The 25,719-nt window shown below is 30.3% G+C and overlaps 2 long non-coding RNA genes and 2 pseudogenes across 3 annotated transcripts; 2 read left to right on the top strand and 2 right to left on the bottom strand.

Annotated features, from left to right (window-relative positions):
• Nucleotides 1-11,768: 11,768 nt before the first annotated feature.
• On the top strand, nt 11,769-12,993 carry LOC145004234 (uncharacterized). Its single transcript, XR_013662323.1, has 3 exons — nt 11,769-11,971; nt 12,684-12,830; nt 12,918-12,993. It is a non-coding gene; the product is annotated as an uncharacterized LOC145004234 (long non-coding RNA).
• Nucleotides 12,994-13,065: 72 nt separating this feature from the next.
• LOC145004273 (uncharacterized) lies at nt 13,066-13,609 on the top strand. Its single transcript, XR_013662338.1, has 3 exons — nt 13,066-13,185; nt 13,310-13,403; nt 13,493-13,609. It is a non-coding gene; the product is annotated as an uncharacterized LOC145004273 (long non-coding RNA).
• Nucleotides 13,610-18,765: 5,156 nt separating this feature from the next.
• LOC145003820 (putative long-chain-alcohol O-fatty-acyltransferase 5 pseudogene) lies at nt 18,766-20,105 on the bottom strand (annotated as a pseudogene).
• Nucleotides 20,106-23,000: 2,895 nt separating this feature from the next.
• LOC145006666 (acyl-CoA--sterol O-acyltransferase 1 pseudogene) lies at nt 23,001-24,616 on the bottom strand (annotated as a pseudogene). The gene is made up of 3 exons (XR_013662967.1): nt 24,596-24,616; nt 24,199-24,316; nt 23,001-23,984 (listed from the first exon to the last, which is right to left on the bottom strand). The product of XR_013662967.1 is annotated as an acyl-CoA--sterol O-acyltransferase 1 pseudogene (transcript).
• Between the last annotated feature and the right edge of the window lie 1,103 nt (nt 24,617-25,719).

The following is a 25,719-nucleotide window of genomic DNA, read 5'->3' as shown; positions in this document are numbered from 1 at the left end:
GGTATCCTCCTCAGCAAGCCAAAAAGTCTTCTCAATCGTAATGGAGAAGGATATATATATATATATATATATATATATATATATATATATATATATATATATATATATATATATGTATGTATATTCTCCAAAATCACTATTAACGTCATGAGAATTCAAATCTCACGTCGTGAACTCGAAGTTATCGTAATCGCCAATGATTCCTCTCCCCGAATGCTTATCCTCTATCTTTCTATACTCACATCGTGAACCATCAAATGTTCACGTCGTGAGTACGTCTTTTTAGGTGTTTTTCTCATCTTTCAAGCCTTCAACCTCCAAAGTTCCATCCTTTAAAGCTTTTAGTCCCTTTCTTCAAATTGCCTTCTTTTTAGCTGCAAAATATAATTTAACCTTATAAGTATCATTATTCTATGCAAATGACCAATATATATATATATATATATATATATATATATATATATATGCACTTAAATATTGCCTAAAAATATGTATAAATATGGCAATATGAGAGTTAGATGATGTGAGAATCCTTGTTCCCAAATGTTGGCTCCATCATCTAGTAGAGTATGAATGACAGCCACAGACTATTCTAGACAGTCCAATGGAACACTAGCAGGCTCGCAACCTGTAGGTGTTGTGAACGATGTGTTCACCCGGTGTACTCTAAACTTTGGCGATCATGAAAACTTGATGCCTAAACCCTGGTGAGTATGCAGACTTAGTGCCTAAACCTTGGCGATCATGCAGACTTGATGCCTAAACCCTAGTGACTATGCAGACTTAGTGCCTAAACCTTGTTGATCATTTAGACTTGATGTCTAAACCCTGGTGACCATGCAGACTTGGTGCCCAATCCTTGGCGACTATGCAGACTTAGTGCCTATTGTGTAAACCGTGGCAACGATGGACTTCATGTCGATTCCTTAGGATGATCCTTAGGAATAAATGAACGAGGAATAGTTGATTCTTAGGGTAGATCCTTAAGAGTAAAAAAGATAATGGGGATGGGTAATTGGGTTGATTGTTTGATGTTTAAACATAATAATTATTTTATTGTGAGTTGAAACCCTATGTACTCACCAGGTTTCCCACTCAGTTTATTTATATCACAGGTGTTGATATGAAGTCACATTACACTGAGAGATTAAGGATATATAAATCACTAGTGATAATGAATGTAAGTTCTGTTTATACTTATGTTTTTGTATTGACGATGACATCCCAAACGTTTTAAAATGAAAAAAAATATTTTTCTTCGGAAATGCGTTGATAATGTATTTATCAAGTTTTACTGGGAACAAATTTCACAACATTTTTATTAAAAGAGGTACTCTGATTTTTATAAAGCATAAACAAAATCGGTCTTTTCTGGCCGTGAAAATAGGGATGTCACAAGAGAAAACTTAGATCCAAAGCATCTAGGGTTACATGTGCACCATAACAGTCCAAAGTTTGGCTCGACGAGTTGCACCGTCTGATGGCAAATTTTCGGGTTCTTTTTGGCCTATATTGGATTAGGATCACTACCACAAACTGTTTTGTATCATAAACTTTGTTTTTTCTGATTTGGTAGTGATTGTACTCATCCAATCAAAAGATAATTGTCAAAATTTTAATATAATTGTTGGTTTATATGATAAACAAAATTACTTGTAAATTGTTGATTTGATATTATCTTGCTTTATGAGTTTGGTTGGATCAATCCTAGATTATATGATAATTTTATTTGTTAAAATTGATCTAAATGGTTTTAATGAGTTCCATAACTTGTCCTCAAGTTATGAAACATGAAAATTCTCATCCATTAAAATGATATTAAAAACTTGCCCTCAAGTTTTGGAATTTGTAAAGTCTCACTAATGAAACATTTAATTCCAAATGCTAGAATTTTAATAATTTAAAATTCAACCCTTATACTATTATAATATTATAAGTGTAATAATTATATATATATATATATATATATATATATATATATATATTTATTTATTTATGTATATAACACAAGTTAGTCTTACCGTTAGTAGACCTCATTCACAAAGCCGGTCTAGAAGGGGGTGTAAGGTTATGGCCTATAAAATGGTGGTTTAATGGGTGTCCACTCTCACTCACCGCTTCCTTGACTAGTGTAGGGCCGTTAGCCAAATGGGTAGGACAGGACATTAATTATCGTTAAAGGTATAATGATAATTATAGAGTAACTAATTGTTTTATTAAATTCTCAATCTTATTTACTTTAGGAAAATGCGAAAATGATGTTATCCTATGAAATTGCACTTTGCACCTTGCTAAAGTCATTAGTGGAGTTTGTGTGGTTAACCGACACACTAACTTGGACTAGTAAGGGTAGAAAAGGGTAGCTTGATGTTTGTCATTGATCAATGGAGCGTATGTGGTTAACCAGCACATTGGTTAGGTGATAAATGGCATCGAGTGTACTAAGCACATTCACACCTTGTTTGTAATCCTCGGTATCCCAGTCACAAACTTGAAGTGTATAATCGAGATTTAAACATGCCATTGAAAAGTTCAATGAATCTCAAAGGAATCTAGGAATTTCAGTTCATTTAATACCTAATAATCAATTTTATTTTTCATGGTGGAAATTGGTAAATCGTCATTTACCTACCTTCAACTATTTTGCAATTAGATTACGGCATCCCTCTTCTCAATTGTAAAATATTATGTTGGGTCCTAGCTTTAATATTTTATTTGGGTGTTATATTAAGGATAATGATCTAATCTAAACTGTCTTTCATTCTTATCAGATATCTTCCAACACCGCTTCTGGCTCAAACCCTTTTGGCTCTTTCTCTCTCATGAACTTGTGTGGGAGATTCATCTTTGATGGTTCGAACTTCAATGATTGGATTCGGAACATTAGGATGGTCACTCGCTATGAGGATAAGGAATATGTACTCGACAAAGAGCTTAAGGAAATTGATGAGTCCACTGCTACTCCTGAGGAGTCCACTATGTCGGCTGAACTCCAAAAGTCCTATGAGGACTACTACCCTTTCAAGATGCACCAAGACTTGATGTAAATATATCATCAAAGTGCTCGTCAGGAAAGTTATGAAATTATTGCCTCCATGATAACAATAAAGATGAAGGATGGAGAGTTTATCACAACCCACTTACAGAAAATGCAAGGGTTTGTGAACCGCTTGTTGAAATTAAATGTCAATTTCGATGAAGAGTTGGCCATAGATATCATTCTACACTTTTTACCTCCCTGTTATGATCCCAATTGAGATGTTTGAACATTTCATTTTTGACGTTATTCTTATTATTTCAAAAACAGGTTATAATACTTGACTTTTGATCATTATATTGACTTGAAAAATATCGGGTTCTTATATATATATATATATATATATATATATATATATATATATATATATATATATATATATATATATATATATATATATATATATATATTCAATGGAAAATGCATAACTATGGTAACAAGTGTACGAGACAATTAGCATTTGACACATGTCTATTTCTTTACTCATAGGAATGTATATTTAAGTTACAAAAATTATCCTTAGGTTGGAGGGAGTGGTGTCACCGAAACCGCACTCTATTCACTGCTACATATGCGCCACATCAATTCTTACCACACAAGTGTGGTTTCTTGCCGCACCCCGGGAGTGTTGTCACATTTTTTTTTTTCTTTAGATAATTTAACTTAATAAAACTTATTTTTTAATAAAAAAAATATAATTTTTCATTACTTGAAAATAAAAAAAAACATTACATTGCATTACTAAAAAAAACCATGCATGACATTAAAAAAAATCTTAAAAACTTAAAAAACACACATCAAACGATTAAAATAGCTTTAAAAATACAAATAAAATAACCAAACCATACTACGTAAAGTCGTTTTCCGAGAACTCGTCTTCCGAGTCATCCGGTGGATCCAAATTAAGGTTAATGTGTTGAAGCCCGTAAATGTGTTCCACCAAGTTCGTGTGAAGATTGTGAAATGTTTTAGTACAACATATCGCTGCTCTCCTATTCATATACACCAATTTCTATTGGTTGTGTCTCGGGTATGGTTTCTTCATCGTCAAACGCACATATCGTTCTTCCTTCGTCTATAATAATCATGTTATGCAATATGAGATATGTATACATGATTTCTTGAAGTTTTTCCTCGCAAAAATAAATTGCTCATTTTTTCAATATGAACCAACGTTTCTTAAGAGTTCCATAAGCACGCTCGACATCCTTCCTAGCTCTTTCTTAAGCTCTCTTGAATTTTTCATTTAGAACCATGTGGACTCGTAAGCTATTTAACAAACACATCATACTCATGATAGATCCCATCAACAAGATAATAATCATACTTATATGTCGTTCCATGCACTTCAAAAGAAAAATCCGGTGCAAATCTATCGTATATGTTATTAAATATATGTGAACGATTAAGAACATTAATATCGTTAATCAAACCAGGAGAACCAAAAAAACATGCCAAATCCACAGATCCTGTGATGCAACAGCTTTAAGTATGACCGTTGGGTGACCATGATTACCTCGGGTAAATTGCCCATTGTGTGAGGTAGGGCAATTTGCCCATCCTCAATGGAGATAATCTAAACTTCCTAACATTCTAGGAAATACATGTACACTAGCATGATGAGCTTGCAATTGTAAGATCTCATTACGTGTATGCTTACATAAATATTTTGGACCATAAAATTGAATCACAGTTTTGCAAAAATAGTGAAGACTATCTCGTGCAGTCCTAGCAGACATTCTAAAACTCTCGTCCAACACATCACGCGTAATGTCATATGCTAACTGACGAAGTGCGACCATGCATTTTTGTAAGGGAGTGAAACCGGGTGTACCTCTAGCATCGTAACGTAGTTGGAAAAAACTGCACTCCCTTGTTACATCTTCAACTATACGTTCGTATAAACGTTTGAACATTCTGAAGTGCCTACGAAAATAATACATTTGATAAGTGGCATTCTCTTGAAAGTAATCTTGTACCAAACGTTGGTTGGCTTCTTCACGATTTCTGCAAATATATCTCTGTGTTCTCCGTTGAGAACTTTCGGCTGCGTTTTTGCATAAGGCATCATATGTTTATTCCGCCATTTGAGCACAAACAATATCAGCATTAAAAATAACTTGAAATTCTTTAGAAGATGAAGAAGATGTCATTTTCTATTAATTTTAAGAGAGAAAGCAATAGAGAAATGTAAAAGTTTGATTTTGGTTTGAAAAATAATGAAGTATATGGTATAATTTATAGGAAAGAAAGGAAAAAAAAAATATTAACATATTTGACCGTTCAACGGTCATCATCACTATCAACCAATCAAAATTTGCGGCCATAAAAGGATGAGATGCGGCCTAACCGCACCCGAAGCTTCATAGGGGGTGGTGTTTCCCTGCCTATGTGGCAATGAGTGCGGTAAAAACCGCACCACTCCCTTGAGTCTTATATGCTTAAAATGATTAAAGATTCCATTCTACAAACGGTTTACCTCATCAAAATCAAAATTTTCCACTTCCCTTACCCATGTTCTTCGAAAAAGAACTAGGATTGTAATTTAATGTGTCTCTTCCCCAATTACAAACCTCCATGTGCCAATTTTATTATTAGTTAACTAGGTGTTAGATCCATGTATTACATGAGTTTAATTAAAAAAATAAATATAAAATTTAAACCATTTGAAAATGTTGAATTTATAAGAAAAATGAAAAAAATTTTGAATTATTAAAATTAATGAGATTTTAATGTATTGAATACATTATATATATATATATATATATATATATATATATCTATATATATATATATATATATATATATATATATATATATATATATATATATATATATATATATATATATATATATATAGAGAGAGAGAGAGAGAGAGAGAGACTCTTTTTAATAAATACTTTACATATATATTACCTTACACATTAAACGTGAAATTTTAATTTAATAAAATAAAAAATACAATGAAATGATAAGTGAAAAATAGAAATTTTAAAAATTCTAGAAAATATGATATGTCCAAATGAATGAGAAGAGAACATGTGGCAAAAAAACCTTCATTATAGGGTATACAGCGGCTAAACTAATTCTCAATTAATTAAAAATGGATGCGTTTTTCATGATATTATTTACGTCAATTTTTTATACACATTCCATTAATACACATCGAATCTTATGTGATAACTGAACACCCAGTATTCAAAGTTTCCAAAAAGATTATTATAAATTATATTCTTTGAATTTTTCACTTGTTTCTTTGTATCAAAGAAAAAATTATTATAATTTACATCTTTGGATTCATTCTTTTCTATACGTGTTTTCCACAAAAAGTATCCATAAGCATTTCTTAGATTCATTCTTTCTTCTTATTAACATAAACAATTATTAATTCAAGTCATTCTTTTTATTGTACCGTGCCTTCAATCAAAAGATCTATAAACATTCTTTTTTTCTTTTTTTTTACCACTTGGGTTGTGGTGACTTGGTAAGACATATGGAAGATATGGTGGATAACCTATTGATTCATGTTCAAATCCTAACACCACTCAGCCTTTGTGACCATGGAGGTTTGTCTGCAGTAAATCCAGGACATGAGGCAAAACTTTATGTTTGCAGCGGGGGATTAGTCGGTGCGCGAAAGCTGGTTCGGAAACCCTCGTTAGGAAAGTTCCCTTTCCAAAAAAAAAAAAAAAAAAAAAATCTATGCATACGGTTAGGAATGGTAATCATCAATTTTGAATAATTGATTATTTAAAATCTAGGATACAAATATGAATATCATCATCCACAAATAACTTCACTTAAGATTGAAGACCACTAACACAAGAAACTATTTACAATGGGCCTCTCTTTTACTATATAAAATTTTATATTACACTAGGTAGGTTAGAGCTCGTGGAAACCAGAGATTTATAAGTTAGACAATAAAATTATATTGATAAAATAAAAAGATTTTAAAAGTTCAACACTATAATATGATGAAATATAGAAAATATAAAGCTTTATGAAAGTACACTACAAAATAAGTATGAAACATGACACTCAATGTACACTGATATTGTACTTTAATAAATGAAACTTTAAAAGTAGTATAATAAAATAGTTTTAAATTTGAAGAGTTTTGTTAAAAGAGTCCTAACGTGTGCGTGTATTAATATTAAACGAGATCATGAAAACGCACACTTACATTCAAATGATTTCCTAGATATAGATTCTCTTAAAGTCAATATTGCATGTAAATACAAAATTTGAGGAAAACGAATTAATCATAACTTTCATCGATCAAATGAGAGTTAAAAAAAAACAATTACTTGATAAATTAATATTTTAAAAGTAATCACACGTTTGAATATAAAATTCAAATTTTCAGAAAGATTCAGTTTAAACCTATTAACCATATTGAAATCATCATTTTACCCAAGTCAACTAAACCCTTAAAATAATCACTCCATAAAATACATATTAAAATAACATTGGAACGTTTTAAAATAAAATTACAAAAATAAATAAGAAAAACTCCCTTTGTTTATTTTATCAGGTTACTTAGATTTGAAACAATCCATCACCCAGTTTAGCCCAACAGAATACCAAAATTAGACTGGTTGAATAAAACTTAACCAAATAACTTATTAAAAACTCTGACTAAATGGTATGCCATGTTCGTGTTTATCTTTCATTTATCTGTTGTTGTAGTCAAAATCGACATAAACAAATAAAATACTCTCTTTGGGTTTTAAACTTCAAATTGATAACATATTTTGATAATTACATTTTTCTTAAATAAATTAAATGGGAATGAAGAGGAAGGATATTAGAAAATATAGTTAATACTTTAGAAATGTGTTACTTGAAATATAGAGATTTTTATTTATTAGTTTAGCCTAAAAGAATACCAAGCTTAGCCCAATTAAATAAAAACTTAGCACAATAGAAACTTGTTTAGCTAAGGGTTACTTATGAATTTTCATGGTTTTGTCAGTTTTACCCAAAATTGAATTTTATGTCTGTTTTTACCCTCATATTTTCCAAAAAATATTTGGTATTACCCTTTTACCGATGATAACAGGTTTTTCAGATTAACATTATATTAACTTCGCAAAAAAACCCTTCAGTTTACAGTTCTTTTACGTTTTCACCCTTAAGTTTATAATTTTTTATACTTTTACCCAAAAAAAAATTCATATTATAGGGTAAATTACATGGATGGTTGATGTGATTTGAGGTAGTTTGCGTGCTTGGTCCCTAAATCTTTTTTAATTCGGACCGTTCCTATTATATATTTTCGTTACGCTCTTGGTACCTATCATACTTAAAAGACTTTATTGCCCCTTGATATTTCTTTTCCAATTAATTTTATATTTTTGAAATTATTTATTAGTTAAAGAAATTGTTTAATATACACATGGCTCCGACAACCCCACTACACACGCTAGATAATTATCACAAAGACAAACATCTATCCAACACTCTTACTTGTGGGCCGGCATTGTGGCCGTAAACCCAGTCCTACTGGGAGAAAACTCACCTCAAAGTCATGTAGTGTCTGCACTGATCTCGGCATGAAAACCAACTCTCCTCAAATCCTCAATCCATAAACAAAAACTTTTCTAACTTATCAATTTGTACTCGTAACCCTTACAAGGGTCAACTCAAGTCCCAGACAAAGTCAAGGTTAACACCTTGGTCAATGGTCAATCATCCGGTCAAAGTCAACATCTGGTTGACTCGACTCATCGAGTTGGTCCACCAACTCGCCGAGTCCCCATATCTATATAATTCCATAACCCCGTCCCTACTCGTCAAGTCTAGCAAGAACTTGATGAGTTCGTCTTCAACAACACATCAGACTATCTTCAACCGAATCGTCGAGTTCGTACTTGAACTCATCGAGTCCATCATCATCCATAAGAAGGTGTTCAGTATAAGACTCGCCGAGTTCCCCTTGAACTCGTCGAGTCTGTCTTCATGTGGTTGCGACATTGCCTTGAACTCATCAAGTATGTTCATACACTCGCCGAGTTCTATGATTTCCATGTCCCTAATGAGCCTAAACAACTAAGGGACCTTCAATCTTAACTTCTGGTCCATAACAGAAAGGATTTGGTGGAAAATACACCCCGACTCGCCGAGTCCCATGAACGACTCGCTGAGTCCATCTTTGTCCAAAACTATACAGTCGATTATAATGGTTCTTAATGCATTCAAATCATATATTTGGCCTTCTAGGACCCCTTTTATACGTAAAGTTGCAAACTTTATGTTAATGCATGGGTGATTTAGCTCAAAAGGCCCTAAAGGGAGTCTTCAAGATGCATGGGATCTTATGGCAGTAAAGTTTGGCATCTTTATGCCATGAGAGCCCCCTTATGATCCTGATCTGAAGCTATTTCTCCATATAATGCCCCAAACCCGAAGGTGACTTAGATTTTCCCCAAAATGACAAGATTCAAGCGCTAAGGAGGATCTATCAAATGGAAAACCAAGGTTGAAGCTTTTTACCTTATATAAACTGGAAATGGAACACAACCTCTGGATCTACTAGCTTCAATTCGATCTCTAAAGCTCCTTCCTTCTTCTCAAGCTTCACAACCACCAAGAATGCACAAAAATGGCTTAATAACACTCAAACATTGCTAGGGTTTCGGTTTATGGCCTTCTGGAAGTAAGAGGGACGATGGAAGCTGGTTGGGGAGAAGATAAGTTGTTTAAATAGAGTGCAAACCCTAAATTTTAGGGCTTCATCCATGCAACTCCTACTTGTTGAGTCGATTCCCCGACTCGTCGAGTAAGTCACTTAAACTCCCGATGGATATCGAGCTTACTCAACGAGTTGGTCCTCCAACTCACCGAGTCCCAGGGCAAGACATGAAATTACTAGAATTTAAATACGTACCAGGAACCGGGTGTTACAATATATATATATATATATATATATATATATATATATATATATATATATATATATATATATAACATTAAAAAAATATAAATGCAATGTTTAATTAAACATTTTTTTCATATATAAATACGATTTTTTTTTGCATGAAAACGTATATTATGAAAAAAAACACTTACGATAAAGTGTAAAAAAATATAAACTTAAGGGTAAAAATGTAAAAAAAAAATGGAAACATAAAGGTTTTTTTGCAAAGTTAACGTAATGTTAACCTAGAAAGTCTGTTATCACAAATAAAAGAGTAAAACCGAACATTTTTTTAGAAAATATGAGGGTAAAAACGGACACAAAATTCAACTTTTGGCAAAACCGATAATATCCTGAAAATTTGAAGGTTTTTATGACATTAACCCTTTAGTCAGATAGCCTATTAAAAACCCTGACTCAATTTATGCCCTATTCGTGTTTATGTTTCCTTTTTCTGTTGTTGTAGTCGAAATCATAGGAAAAAAAACATTCTCTTTGGTTTTTAATTTTCAAGTTGATAACATATTTTGATAATTATGTTTTTTTTTAAAATAAATTAAATGAGAATGAAGAGGAAGTTTGACACTTGTCAATCAACTGACAACAACGTGAAAAAAAAAAAAAAAAAAAAAAGTCTATGTTTAATGTACCAGTTGAAAAGCTAGCTGTTAGCTGAAAAACTAATTGATAATTGAAAAACTAACTGTTAAATAAAAAAAATTAGTTGATAAAAATATTGTTTGATAAAAGTAGCTGAAGGATATAAAATAACATTAGAACGAATGTATTTATATAATTAATTAAGATGTATAGTTGAAAAAAAAAATTAAGTTCTTAAAATAGTTTTTTTAAAAAGTTAGCTTATAAATTATATTTGAAAATTATTTTTTTATTTATCAAATATAACAATTTAAAAAAACCTCAAAAAATAAAATATGTAAAAAAGTGTCGGTTGACACATAAAGAATTTTTTTTATCAGGTAATACAGATATATAGAGAAAGTGCTACTGGACTTGGGCCATCAACCATTTTTACACCTATTCGACCGGAGCTGCATTTTGTGATGAAAACTCATCTTCACATGTTTTTTTAACGTCGACATGAATTCTTGATGAATCATTTTCGAAAGATATTTTGCATTTTGTAGGGACGGGGACCTAATTTCTCGTAAAGTAATTATGAAAAGACAAAAGTTTCCCTTTTTGTAGCTTCGAGAAAAATAAACAAGGGCATTTGTAGCCACAAGTTTTTTGTTTTGTAAAATGAAACAATTTTCAAACAAGGGCATTTAATATTTATCAAAACGGCTATTTTTTTCTAATAAATAATTATATTTTTGTTACACAAAAAGCTATTATTATTAATTTTTTTCAAACTCTGAATTTTTTTTAATGTTACAACTCTAATTTTGATGGATTAGTCATCAACCAATTTGATATATATATATATATATATATATATATATATATATATATATATATATATATATATATATATATATATATATATATATATATATATATCCTAATTCTAATAAATAAGTAGAACTCGGCCACGTGGTATTCTCCCAGCCCCCCAAAATAGAGTTTTCCCGCTCATTTTTTCTTCTATATTTACGTAAATACCATTGAATCCGAAAATTGAATAAAAGTTCAAACTGATGCAATATATCAGAAAATTTTAGCTGTCAACTGCATTCAAAATATTCATGCATTAATTTTAAATGAATAAAGATTATGGAAATAATTTGAAAAAATATGTTAATGAATAATCAGATCCGAAAATCACGATTAAATTTGAAAGTTTGTTTATTTTGATTGCAAATTCAATATATTGCAATCATTAAATCCCTAAAAATCTGCAGTATTTTTCAGCAAACGTAAATATCATTTATACGGTTATTTTGTTTTTACCATTCTGCTCCATAACAATTCTGCTCCATAGAAACCACAGCAAACGTATTCTTCTTCATTCTTTGTTATTCTGCAACGCTTCAAGAATTAAATATCAGGTTAGTGTATTCAAAAATCAGAATTACCAATATTTCTATTTCCTCCATGTTCTTATTTATCTGTATCTATCACGTTCTCATTGTATGATTTCTATTCTTCTTCTTTTTTGTAATTCTTCTTAATCGTCTACTTCTTCTACCTTTTCAGTTTAAAAGACGAAAAACTAATGAACATTACAAGTTCATTTTCTTTAAAAAAAATTAAAAATAGTCTTTTTCAGATGTGCACAGTAACTTTTTTTTATGGTATGAAATTTTAAAATTTGTTTGTTTTTATCTAAATACAATCTCAAAAAAATTTAGAATTTTAAAATTTATGAGTACATTAAGTCAGTTGTTATTGTCATGTGTTGATTTTTAATTTTTCTGTTTTACTCATTGTTATGTTATCTGTTAGTGTTAGTATGTTGCAGGGGCATTTTCGGTATAATTATCATTTTCATGTTTATTATATATTTGTGTTCCATCTTATTATATAAACTTTTATTCAATCTAAAACATTATTTCATATGAATTATTTGTTTTTGTTTGTATTCCATTTTATTATAAAATGAATTATTCAATTTAAAAATTTATGAGTATATTAAGTCAGTTGTTATTGTCATGTGTTGATTTATAATTTTTCTGTTTTACTTATTGGTTAGGATGTTCTGTACATTTTAAAAGGTTGCTAATTTTCCTTACAATTCTATAATGATTAAATTTATTGCAGAAAATGGAAATAGGAAATAAGGTTTACCTAAATAACATTGACCAGATAGATGAAAAATCGCATATCAAGGTTCGGGTGCTTAAAATTTGGAACTTTGTCAGAAATAATAAAGTTTGTTCCATTGAAATGATCATCATGGATGAGGAGGTTTGTTGTATTTGATATATTTTTTATTCATCATTCAATATTAGACATGTTTCATGAACATAATAATTTTTAATTTTTTTTAGACAGGGTACACAATACCAAGCTCGTGTCTTCAATCAGAATTTCTCCAGATTTCGTCATCTTTTAAAGGAAGATGAAAGTTATATAGTTATAAAACCCAATATGGCTGCTGTTACTAATGGTTTTAGTTATACAGGTCATAAACAGACCTTACCTTTGGATTGGAAAAGCATCCTAAAAAAATGTGATGATTTCTCGGGTCCGGTCAATGGATTTATGTTTGTTGACTTTAATTCTATCATAGAACAAACATGCCCAAAAGACACATTCTTTGGTTAGTCATAAAATATTAATAAAATCATTTTTTATCATTTGTTTTTTTGGTTATACATTTTATTATTTAAATATTACGAATTTAATCCTAAACTTTTATTTTTTTTGTGGTATCTGTTGTGTAGATGTTATTGGACATATCGTGTCATTTAGGCCTCTTGAAACTTCAAATCCAGTACCATCCAAGCATTATATAAAAGTCACTCTTAGCAACCTAGAGTGAGATTATATTGTATTATTTATTTATTATTTATTATCTTTAATTAATCACAAATTAATATTAATATACTATTTTATGGTTTATTTAGTTTTGTACATCTGAAGGTTACTATTTTTGGAAGTCAAGCATATCAAATTTCAGAATACCTAAAAAATAACCCGACTGTTAATTTTGTTGTTATCGTGATGCAGTTTTTGAAGCTAAACATTTGGAATGGTTTGTATTCAGTCTTTATATATAGATGTTTATAATTACTGTTTTTATATAAATTTTAATAATTGGATATATATTTTTTACAGGTCTTGGTGAAGCTAAAAGTCATTTTGAAGTAACGAAATTGTTCATAAATTCTGACATTTATGAAATAAATGAGTTTAAAAATAAGTTAGTTTCCAATTGTTTTTTATTTTTTTTATAATGTATTTTAACTTAAAAAAAACACAAAACCTAATATTCATGAATCTAAATTAAACATTACAGGTTGAAATGTCATGACAATTTCGGTATAACTGAAAAAAGCATAACTACACTTCAAAGCTACTCTTCTTCATATACAGATGACTTTAAGGGCAATTTTCCATTAAAAACAATCTGTGAGATCACCGAACCAATTAAGGTATATTGCATTATTTTATATGTTTTACATTTTATTTTTGCATAATTTATTTTAATAATTTTTACATTTGATATGATACAGGAAATGAAATTTTTATTAGTTGCTTCCATTGTTAATATAAGGCAGAATCTACCATAGTATTATGAAGCATGCAAAAAATGTGGAAAAAAAATTATCCTTGTTCCCAAAACCAATCATTCGTATACCAACCCTGAGGGAATTTCAGAAACTATGGTTGTCGAGTGTACAAATGCACAATGCAAAAAATCTGAATTTCAGTCAGTTATAAAGTATAGACATATTTATTTCTATTAATTTTGTCAATCTTAAAACAACACTAACAATGACATAATTATTTTTTGTTTTAGGTATATAATTCCAATTAACGTACAAGATTGTACTGGAACCATTGTATTGACTCTTTTTGATAAGGAAGCAAGGAGGTTGTTAAATATAAGTGCCTACGAGTTGAAAAAGATACATGATGCGGTATATTATTCATACCTTTAAAATCAGAAAACATTTACTTAATTTTTTTAATTTATTAAAATATATCTTACAGGCCGGAGACAGTGATGCCCTATTTCCAATGCAACTTAACGTGTTGAAAAACCGCAAGTTTGGTTTTGTTGTAGATATTACAGAATACAATGTCAACAACTATAATAACATCTACACAGTTCTCAGAGTTACAGAAGATATGTCCATTGTTTGTGAATTGGAAAGTAAAATAGAACTTATGGTATGTAATTTTTTATTGTTGAAAATTTACAATTCTTTAATGTTAAAGTACATAACGATTAACATATTTTCATTTTATTTTTTAGAGTATTCAATCTGTCTCCTTAAATCAAGTTGCTTTGGAATCCGATGAAGTTGTACAGCCTGTTCAAAAGGTTTTTCATTTTATTTTATAAACTTTTAATTATATTAGTTATTTTTTTTAGGAATCAAACATTTTTTTTTAAAATTAAGATGTGATCTCACAAACAGACGAAAGTTTTACACCCTCAACAGTTGATAAGTCAACCGCAACAAGTCCTTGCAAAATATCAGGTGATTTGAAGCGCAACCTCCAAGAAATTTATGATGTTGATTCTGGATATGATTTAAGTTCAACTAAAGCTAAAAGAAAGTCAACCGCAGAGGAAACTCCACTCTTGATTCCAAAAATTGAAAAGTGAGTTTCTATCCGTTATAAGACACATTTAATATATTTTGATCATTTGTTTTGGTTATAAAGATATTTTAATTGCTTGGTATGATTTTTATTTTGGGGTATTTAGGATGTCAAATATTATTGGTTTTGAATATTTTTGGATACTTTTATTGTTTTAAATTGGACAAGTTAGTTGATTTTGGTTATAACTCAAATAAAATATATTGCCCCTAACTTGATAAGTATTTCATATATCGCAATTAACAATTAAGACAAATCAATCAATCAATCAATTTGTATAATAAAAATGCGAAATTCTTAGCTTTCTTCCCCAATTCGCATTCTACTGTAAAATTCGCATTCTTCATTCACCCTCTTTCTTCGCATGTTCCAGTCATTTTTTTTTAGTTCATTCGCATTTGAGTTGTTTGTCTCACCAAATGCGAAATTAATATTAACCATAATCACCTTCGCATCTTTAACCCCAATCCATACAACCTCATATGCGAAACCCAATTTTGATTTGTATTACCAAATGCGAACATTTTTGCTTTTACACGTGAACTGCATTTGACTCCAATATTGAACAAATCACATTTCACAGTCCTTCTTGACTTCGCATTTTTCTTCACGAATCGTTCCTCAATCAATAACCCAATTAACCCAATTGCGAATCCAAAATCAAAACTTATCTGTTTTCATATGCGAACCCAACTGATTGGCTTTTCAAAATCAAATTCGCAACTCCAAATCGTTCGATTATTCGCTCCAATTCCAAAATCAAATAACAGATCCTTCGTATGATTCATTTAATAACCAAGGCTTCGTTCCAGAAAACATCGAATTTAACAGTTATTCGTTCCCACAATCTTTAACCTCCGTTTAAAATCGATCCCTGTATACAAACCCAATAACCAATCGAACACATACCATTCGAAAACAATAATCATTACACCCTTCAACAGATTTGACATCGCACTTAATCCATCATATTACTGTATTTTTTTTATAATTACGTATTGTTGTATTTTATGTTAATTTCATTACACACAATGGTATTGTATCATCTGCATATGTCCAATTAGAATGATGAATAAAAAAAAAAATAGTTTTCAAAAATCTTCATTCCTAATTAAATACTTCCCATTTAGTTAGTAATTAAATAATTACCAATAAAAAAAATTATTTAAATATTCAATATTACAATTTATAAGTTATGATATAATATTTTATTAAATAATTAATTTTTAAATTCAATTAAAAAACAGCACCCGTGGGTTCCACGGGTTTTAACCTAGTATATATATATATATATATATATATATATATATATATATATATATATATATTGGAACGAAAAATTAATTTACTCATAAATTACCACCTATGTCTTCAACGAGACTTGAACAGTTGAACCTCAAGACCTCTTAATTGAAAAAGTCACTCATTACTTATAGACTAAATGACAATTTAACAAAATATAAATTATTTAGTGCATTGTTGTAAAAAATTACATAAATGTGCGAAACTTTACGCTCACACTCTCACAGTATGACTTCTTTTTTTCACTAATGATTATGTCCATAAGGTCTTCCTGTATACACACCACTAGAAGGCCCGTGGTGTGTATACATTTCATCATCTTCTTGTCCACCCTCCTTCCATTCTAAATCTGGTATATACTCACAACGAAAGAATGTGGTCATGGTGGGTTTAAGTTGTAAGAGAGAGGATGAGAAAAGAAAGAGTATGTGGTGGGCAACACAAGAGACCATGCTCGTGGTTCCAGATCAGCACCACGAGAAGCCCGAGATGGTGTGCATAGACAACAACCACCACCGTGGCCATCTGGACAACAAAAGGATTTGTGATATCCATATTGGACGACCTAAGTTTAGATTTTATTGTCATATTATTTCCTTAGAGTTTCTACTTAATGTATTTTTTTTCCTTTAAGTCAATATAATTAAAAATCAAAAATAAAATAGAACCACCAAAACATCCTTTCATTTTATTACTTGATTGGTGATTTTTTTTTTTTATAGAAATGATGAATATCGTTAAAAGCCCCACAACTAGTTTGCTATACGAGGGTGAGAAAAAGCAAGGCTTACAACTACAAATTACAAACAAAGAAAATGAAAACATTGATCAGTCAATTTACATGTGTTGATCTTTTCATATATATTTATATAATGAATACATCAATAAAATTACATCAGCAGTCACGATAATAGGGGACTACATCACATTGTTAGAAAGATTATAATTTCTCGCCTTCATAGGAGACCGCAAAATATAGTTGAGAGGATCATGCGTTATTTGGGCAATTGTCCTATCCTACAACAAAGTTTAGAAACGCAGCCAAGTTTGTAAATGCTTTTGAGGAATTTCACATCATCTAAGGATCCCTTCAATTCTCATTTTTGCAATCTAACACCTAATAAAGACATGGTTGACGCTCTCTTCGCATGTATAACATAAGTAAGAGCATCCATAATGGTGAGTTTAATGGGAGAGTTGAATGAGGTGGCAAGTTCATGTGTCATTCGATGGATGAAACTCAACCATTGTGAGATGTCACATTGGCATTCAATAGATTTGGAGTTTAATGGCCACTAAACTCTTCAATGAGAAAAATGAAAGTTTTAATTATTAAATATTTACTATAAATTGCATTTTGTAACATTCTATTGAATTTTGTAGAGTTCAATGCATTGTAAAGAAAAATATTATAGAGTTGTATGGATTGTAGAATGATGATGTGACAATCCATTGAACTCAATGGAGTTCAATGCATTGTGGATGCCCTAACAGTTTAGTCGTTGAGATTTGAACTCCTTTTTTAGATAGTCTTTGCAACATGACTTCTTCCAAGCTTTGCTTCCAAATGAAACATTACACTTTTAGCACGACAACTTTTAGCCACATGTTTGGATCGTAAAGCAACAATGTTGATCTTCAATCCCCGATACTCGTGGTCACTATCTCAACCTTAATCATAATCTATTTAAGAAAATGTAAGCCCCATTCATTTTGCTCTGATCGTCTACCAGTCAAACTCATTAAGATTGAAGGATCTTACTAAATAATGTCTCTTTCAAAATATTATAATCATTTGAAATAAATAACATCCATATTTATTAGAAAAACTTTTAAAAAAAAAAAAAAAGACATTTGTTTATATATATATATATATATATATATATATATATATATATATATATATATATATATATATATATATATATATATATATATATATATATATATATATATATATATATAAGGCTAAGTTAAAATGTACATGACATCTATTATGCGTACGTCTGTGGACAGTGATATTCTATGAAAATGACTAAGAAAATAGGTTGTTTGGAAATGTGAATTCGTTCAACCTTACATAAATATCGTTAGTATCATGCAGTCTCACTAATTTTTATTTATTTTTCACGAATCGTTTTTCATTCATTTTAATTCTTACAGAATACGATTATCAAAAATACATTTTGACAGAATGGAAATCATAAAAAAAATCTACAATATCTTTATAGACGATTTAATTAGTAAAAATGTATGATAATAATAGGTGCAAATTTAATAGCATACATCTAATGGTCAAAACTAACAATATTTATAACTCGAGGGAGCATTAGGACAAGCGATGGTTCTAAACGTGGAGCCTCACAGATACCGAATGCCACAAATTTTTCTATGGCCAAAAAAGCAAAAAATGCTTCACGTATAATTTTATTATAATATAAACCATATGTCAAAGTATCTTTATAATTAGTTGTACATTATACAACAAAAGTTACTATCTTCGCTATTGCCCCGTAATCTTCAAACGCTCTTTCAACAAGTTTACATCGTCGGAGTTCAGGAAAGAACAACCAATAAGATGTCACCAACACAAATGCCACCACCAATGGGGCGGTTATGTGGCGGGGTAAACTCCATTTCACATTAACAAATTTCTTGATTGTTGTCTCCATAACCAACGAGACTCCATGTAGACAAAAGAAAAGCATGGTATCCCACGTTGGCCAATCTCGTGTGAAGTAAAAGAAAATAAGTTCATGCATAAGACCCGAAACTGCAAATGTGGTCAATATTGCAGGTATTGGGGCCCACATATGACCGATGGCCCGAGCTGACATTGTACGGACTGGATTGTAAATGGTTGGATGGAGAATTCGGTTAACCATGATATTCCATCTCCTGCCCCAAAAATCTTGGAGGGAAGTGGACAGATAAGGTTCATCGAACTGGGGGTCGAGTTTGACCCCTAGTAAGAATTCCATTACTATGGAACTGATAGTCATTAGGAGGTCTAAAAAGAAGTAGAGTGAGAACGCAAAGAAGATCCAAGCGATCATGGGGTTCATATGATCACCATGATCATGATACACCTTGAGGAAAGTCGTAAGAAGGAGAGCTTTAATTCCATAGTTAAGAGGAGATCTATGGGTTGGGTTTTTCCCTGGAATGCTCTTTCCAATGGGAAAACAAGCGAGGGAAAGGAATCGGAAGAGGGGAATAGAAGGGGCGGAAAGGGGTCCTGTTTCAAAGGCGAAAAGGATGAGTTTAAAGTTAGCAAGCCAAGAGATGCATAAAGAAAGTGCCCCTATGAGATGAACGGAATTAAACAAGAGTGGAATGGAAAGAAAAAATAGAATGACAGGAAAGATTGTTAAGAGTCTTGGAAAACCTTTTGAAATGATTTTCCCCACGGAGTAGCAATAACCAAGAGAAATTGATGCTAAAAGAGATACCTTCACAAGATTCTTGATATCTTCTTGGAATTCCATGGTGGTAGTTCTTGAATTGAAGTTTGAGGTTGGTGAGAAATGGGTAGATATGTCATAACACTTGGTCAAATTTAGTTGTTATATCCTACATATAAGATATAAATTAATAAATTTTCATATGGAATAAATTATGCATATATATAGAAGGGTATGCATATTTCGAGCTGGTTTCGATTATGAAGTCAACAAATCCGTGATAAAGACAAAGGAAATAAAATGACAGAAAAAGATGGAAATAAAAAAGAAACAAAATATCAAAATCTGATGTGGTTTGTCCCCCAAAAATTATTCACCATAAATGTTTTGTACTCTCACAAAAATATCTCATCTGATTAAAAATGATTATTTTTAACCACAAATATTCGTGTGGTTAGTATATAATGATTATACTTTCCCATATTGTAGAAATTAAAATTTTAATTGTAAACGAAACTAAGGCCATGAATCTTTTGCGGCTTCATTTATTGCTTTGATAAAATTATTATTATCATTATTATTATTATTATTATTGATTAATTTATAAAAGAAAACTTCGTATATGGTCTAAATAAATAGTAAAAATATCATATTTGATCTATTTTACCGAAAAAGTATATGGTTCAAGTCTATATAGCCTTAGAGCCCTATAAAATAAAAAACAATATTTAAAAAAAATTAATATCTTTTTCAGTTAGAGCAGTGAAAATGCTTTGTAAATTGGATGACTTCTTTAATTAGATTTATTTTTCAACTACAATAATTTCATAGGAAAAAAAAAGAAAAAAAAGTAGGTTGTTATTGTTTTATTTGTTCAGGAGACATCACATTTACTGTAGCTTTTGTGGGTGTAAGGGCACTTCACATTGAAAACTACTATCAAAACATGTTGGATCCCATTACAAAGAAAGAAAACAATGTACAAACTACAAACAAGATTTTGTGTAATTTAATTTTGACTTTTTAAATTCTAATAACATCATTTTTATTAGCACTCTTAATTGCTAAATCATATATACATTTTCATATGCACGATTTGACTCAAAACATTTCTAGGTCGTCATGCTTTGGATGATGACGACATGAATCCTTTGAGATGTTCAAACATTGCTTCTTTTCAACAACAGGCAATGACGAACTTTATCTAAATTTGCTCCTAGACTATGTACCTGAGACAACTAAGCAAATTAAAAAATGTCTATGATTTATGTCAAACTATACATGTATTAGGTATATTAAGAATCTTTTTTAGTAAAGAATTATGCAATGTATGTTGTGACTAATGTGATTCCTTGTGGTTTCTCAAATTTGATGTATTTTGTCTTTGACATCTTAAAGTTTAAACTCTGTAAAATGTCTATGATTTAGAAAGCACATAGAAATCCACGGCAACGTGCAAGCGTTTTAACTAGTTAAATATTAAATAAAATGATAAAGAAGGTTAATGTATCTTACGAACCATATACTATGCATATGTCCATGTATTCCTACGCACAATTAAAAATCTTTTGATAAAAAAATATTATTATTGACAAGTTTTTATACCGAATTAATCTAATCTGATACATATTAAAACTAATATAAATATTTTTATAGTTTTTAATTTTTATAACTACTAAAATTATTATTATTATTATTATTATTATTATTATTATTATTATTATTATTATCATTATTATTATTATTATCATTATTATTATTATTATAATAATAATAATAATAATAATAATAATAATAATAATAATAAATATCAATTGATATAATTTGTGTTCTAATACAAAACTTAAGAGGGAGAGTTTTTAAAACGTTGCAAATTGAATATAAGTATTTGATTGTTGAAAAAGAAAAACTTTAAAAAAACCTTATGCATTAAAAGTAATTTCTAAAGGTAAAATTCTCTTGGTAAAACTATAACGTGACAAAATAAATAAAGTCTACGAAAATAAACAATATAAATGCTCTAAGAAAGATATAGAAGACCAGTACAAAATTATATTTATATGGACGTTGACGTTTACTTGCAAATTTAAGAGGGGAAAATGACTTAAAAAGGTAATGAAAATTTAAAAATATACAAAAAAGATCATGATCTCTTTTTTTTACACAAAATACCATTAAAGTATATTTTTTATACACAAAATACCAACGAAGTACACATGTGTTCAAATAAAACCTTGTGGGTAACCGGTTACTGCAGGTAATGGAAAAATGTCTTAAAAATATAACAAAGTTTCAAAAATGTTCAAAAAATACCATTATTTTTTTAGTATAAAAAATACCATTGAAATTTCCAAAATGTTCAAAAAAAAACCATTTTTGTTTTTTCAGAGCACTTTTTGTTAATTTCGTTGTTTCTAGATTATATAGAATACAATCATCAGAGATTAGTTATCATCGTATCAGTTCAACATCAGTTGTGTACTCTCTTTCATTCCATCACTCGATCGGTTTGTATCTAAATCTATCTTTAGAAATTCTCATAATATAATATCACACTCATTTCTGCTTTGTGTCTCTCTTATGTTGCAACACTAATGAACGGCTAACTTTGATGTATAATATGTGCATCTATATAACGTATATATGTTTTAGGTTTGACGCATATAATGTGATCGGGAAGCAAGAATGTTTAACTAATGTTGTTGTGAATGAAAGAGATTTGCATTATTGTTGTGAACTGATATAACGGTTCATGATCTCCGGTGATTGTGTTCTACATAATCCGACAACAACACAGTTAACAAAAAGTATAGTATTTTTTAAACATTTTGGAAACTTCATTACACTTTTAAGTCATTTTTCCGTTTACCTGAAGTACCTGGTTACCACATTGTTTTAGTTGAGCACATGTGTATTTCGTTGGTATTCTGTGTACAAATAGTAACATCATTGGTATTTTTTGTACTAAAAAAACAACAATGGTATTTTTTGAACATTTGGAAACCGGGTAACCTACAATAGCCGGTAAAATTGTATTTTATGTACTAAAAAAAAATAATGGTTTTTTTTTGTACATTTTTTAAACTTCGTTACATTTTCAAATCATTTTTCTATTTAAAAGGTCAAAACTTAACAATATGAATAACTCTAAGGGAGCATTATGACAATAGCTCTAAACGTTTCCAAGTTGTACTTTCTAGAAAATACCGAATGCCGCAAAATTTCCGTGGCCACAAAAGCACTAATGCTTCATGTACAATTTTATTAGAAAAAAAAAAAAGCCATAACTCAAAATATCTTTTATAACTATTTGTACATCATACAACAAAAGTTACCATCTTCGCTATAGCCTCGTAATCTTCAAATGCTCTTTCTGCGATTTTACATCGTCGGAGTTCAGGAAAGAACAACCAATAAGATGTCACCAACACGAATGCAACCACCAATGGGGCGGTTATGTGGCGGGGTAAACTCCATTTAACATTAACAAATTTCTTGATTGTTGTCTCCATAACCAACGAGACTCCATGTAGACAAAAGAAAAGCATGGTATCCCATGTTGGCCTTTCTCGGGTGAAGTAAAAGAAAATAAGTTCATGCATAAGACCCGAGACTGCAAATGTTATCAAGATTGCGGGTATTGGGGCCCACATATGACCGATGGCCCGAGCTAACAGTGTTCGGACTGGATTGTAAATGGTTGGATAGAGAATTCGGTTGACCATGACATTCCACCTCCTCCCCCAAAAATCTTGGAGGGAAGTGGACAGATAAGGCTCGTCGAACTGGGGGTCAAGTTTGACCCCTAGTAAGAATTCCATTACCATGGAACTGATAGTCAGTAGGAGGTCTAAAAAGAAGTAGACTGAGAACGAAAAGAAGAACCAAGCGATCATGGGGTGTATATGATCCCCATGATCATGATAGACCTTAAGGAAAATCGCAAGAAGGAGAGCTTTAATTCCATAGTTGTAAGGGGATTTATGGGTCAGGTTTTTCCTTGGGATGCTCTTTTCGATGGGAAAACAAGCGAGGGAAAGGAATCGGGAGAGGGGAATGGAAGGGGCGGAAAGGGGTCCTGTTTCAAAGGCGAAAAGGATGAGTTTAAAATTAGCAAGCCAAGAGATGCATAAAGAAAGTGCCCCTATGAGATGAACGGAATTAAACAAGAGTGGAATGGAAAGAAAAACTAGAATGACAGGAAGGAATGTTAAGAGTCTTGGAAAACCTTTTGGGATGATTTTACCCATAAAGTAGCAATAACCAAGAGAAATTGATGCTAAAAGAGATACCTTCATAAGATTCTTGATATCTTCTTGGAATTCCATGGTGGTAGTTCTTGAATTGAAGTTTGATGTTGTGGTGAGAAATGGGTAGATATAACACTTGGTCAACTTTAGTTGTTATATTCTATTTGTTAGAAGACATAATAAATTTTGATGTGGAATAAGTTATGCATATATAGAGAGGGTATGCATGTTTGGAGATGGTTTTGATTCTAAACTCAATAAGTACATGATATATACAAATGAAATGAAGTGATAGAAAAAGATGTAAACCAAAAAGAAACAAAATATCAAAAATCTGATGATGTATGATTCAGTTTGTCCCCCTAAAATATTTACCACAAACGTATTATAGAGTATAAAAAATCTTATGGGATAATCGTAATATATGACTATTTTTAACCACAAAATATTCAAGTGCCATGTCGTAAAAAATCAAATTTTTAATTACAAACGAGGCCACAAATCTTTTGGGGTTTCATTTATTTCCTTTGATAAAAAAAATATTATTTATTATTATTAGCACTTGTTGGTTACGGTTATAAATAGATGCTTGCCGACAAATATATGGAACATACTTTCATTTTATTTCCTTTGATAAAAAGAAATTTGATTAATTACTATAGATATATGTTAAGGATTAAAAACGAAGAATTATATAATATAGTAATGTTTGTATTTGAAACATGTCGGATAAAGAATTTTAATAGTATTTAAAAGTGGCATAATGTTGTACATTATAACAAAAACTTCAAAATGCACCGTGTTATACTTAAAAAGTTCAAGGTTGATGTAAGAGTTGAAAATTAGATTTAAGTGTTTTGTTTTTCGTAATTATTATATTTGTGCATGAAATAGAAAGCAAATCAACTTATTTCAAAATAAATGCCGATTTGAAGAAGATGTAAATGAAAAAAAACGTGTCAGGCATTAAAAATGAAAACCCCACGCCCACTGGCACTGCCATTGGTCACTTCTTTCAACTTTGACCCACTTGAGGTGCCCTTTCTAAATTTGGACCAACGGTCTCCTAACACAGGAAATATCTGTATTTGTCAATACAAAACGCTAACATATTAAAATAAGATATTTTTTTCTGTATATCTTAGATGATATCAAATGTAATAAAAATTTATTAATCTTATTAAATATAATAAGTATCACAGTCTTAAATATGTAAAAAGATAATAGAAAAAAAAAAAAAAAAGATATTTGATTTCTCATTAAATAAAATGAACATGAACATTTAAACAATAGTTACTAATAATATATTGTAGTTTTTTTTTTAAAGAGCAATAATGAATTGTAGTTGTGTGTTGCAAATATTTATTTTTCTTTTTGGGGCCAATTTTATGATGTTAAGAGTGTCCCTAAACAATAGTTACCTAAAAAGGGCAATGTTGAAAATAAATTTAAAAAAAAAAAAAATACAAAAGTAAAATGGATTCATCTCCAATCCTACTTCACTATTTTTTTATTTCTAAATTCCATTTTAGTGCAGTTTTCAAATCCAACTCCTCTGTCTCT

This window comes from Lactuca saligna, chromosome 7, assembly GCF_052625555.1.
Source record: "Lactuca saligna cultivar CGN05327 chromosome 7, ASM5262555v1, whole genome shotgun sequence".
Taxonomy (NCBI): domain Eukaryota; kingdom Viridiplantae; phylum Streptophyta; class Magnoliopsida; order Asterales; family Asteraceae; genus Lactuca; species Lactuca saligna.
This window is presented reverse-complemented; position numbering and strand designations above follow the sequence as displayed.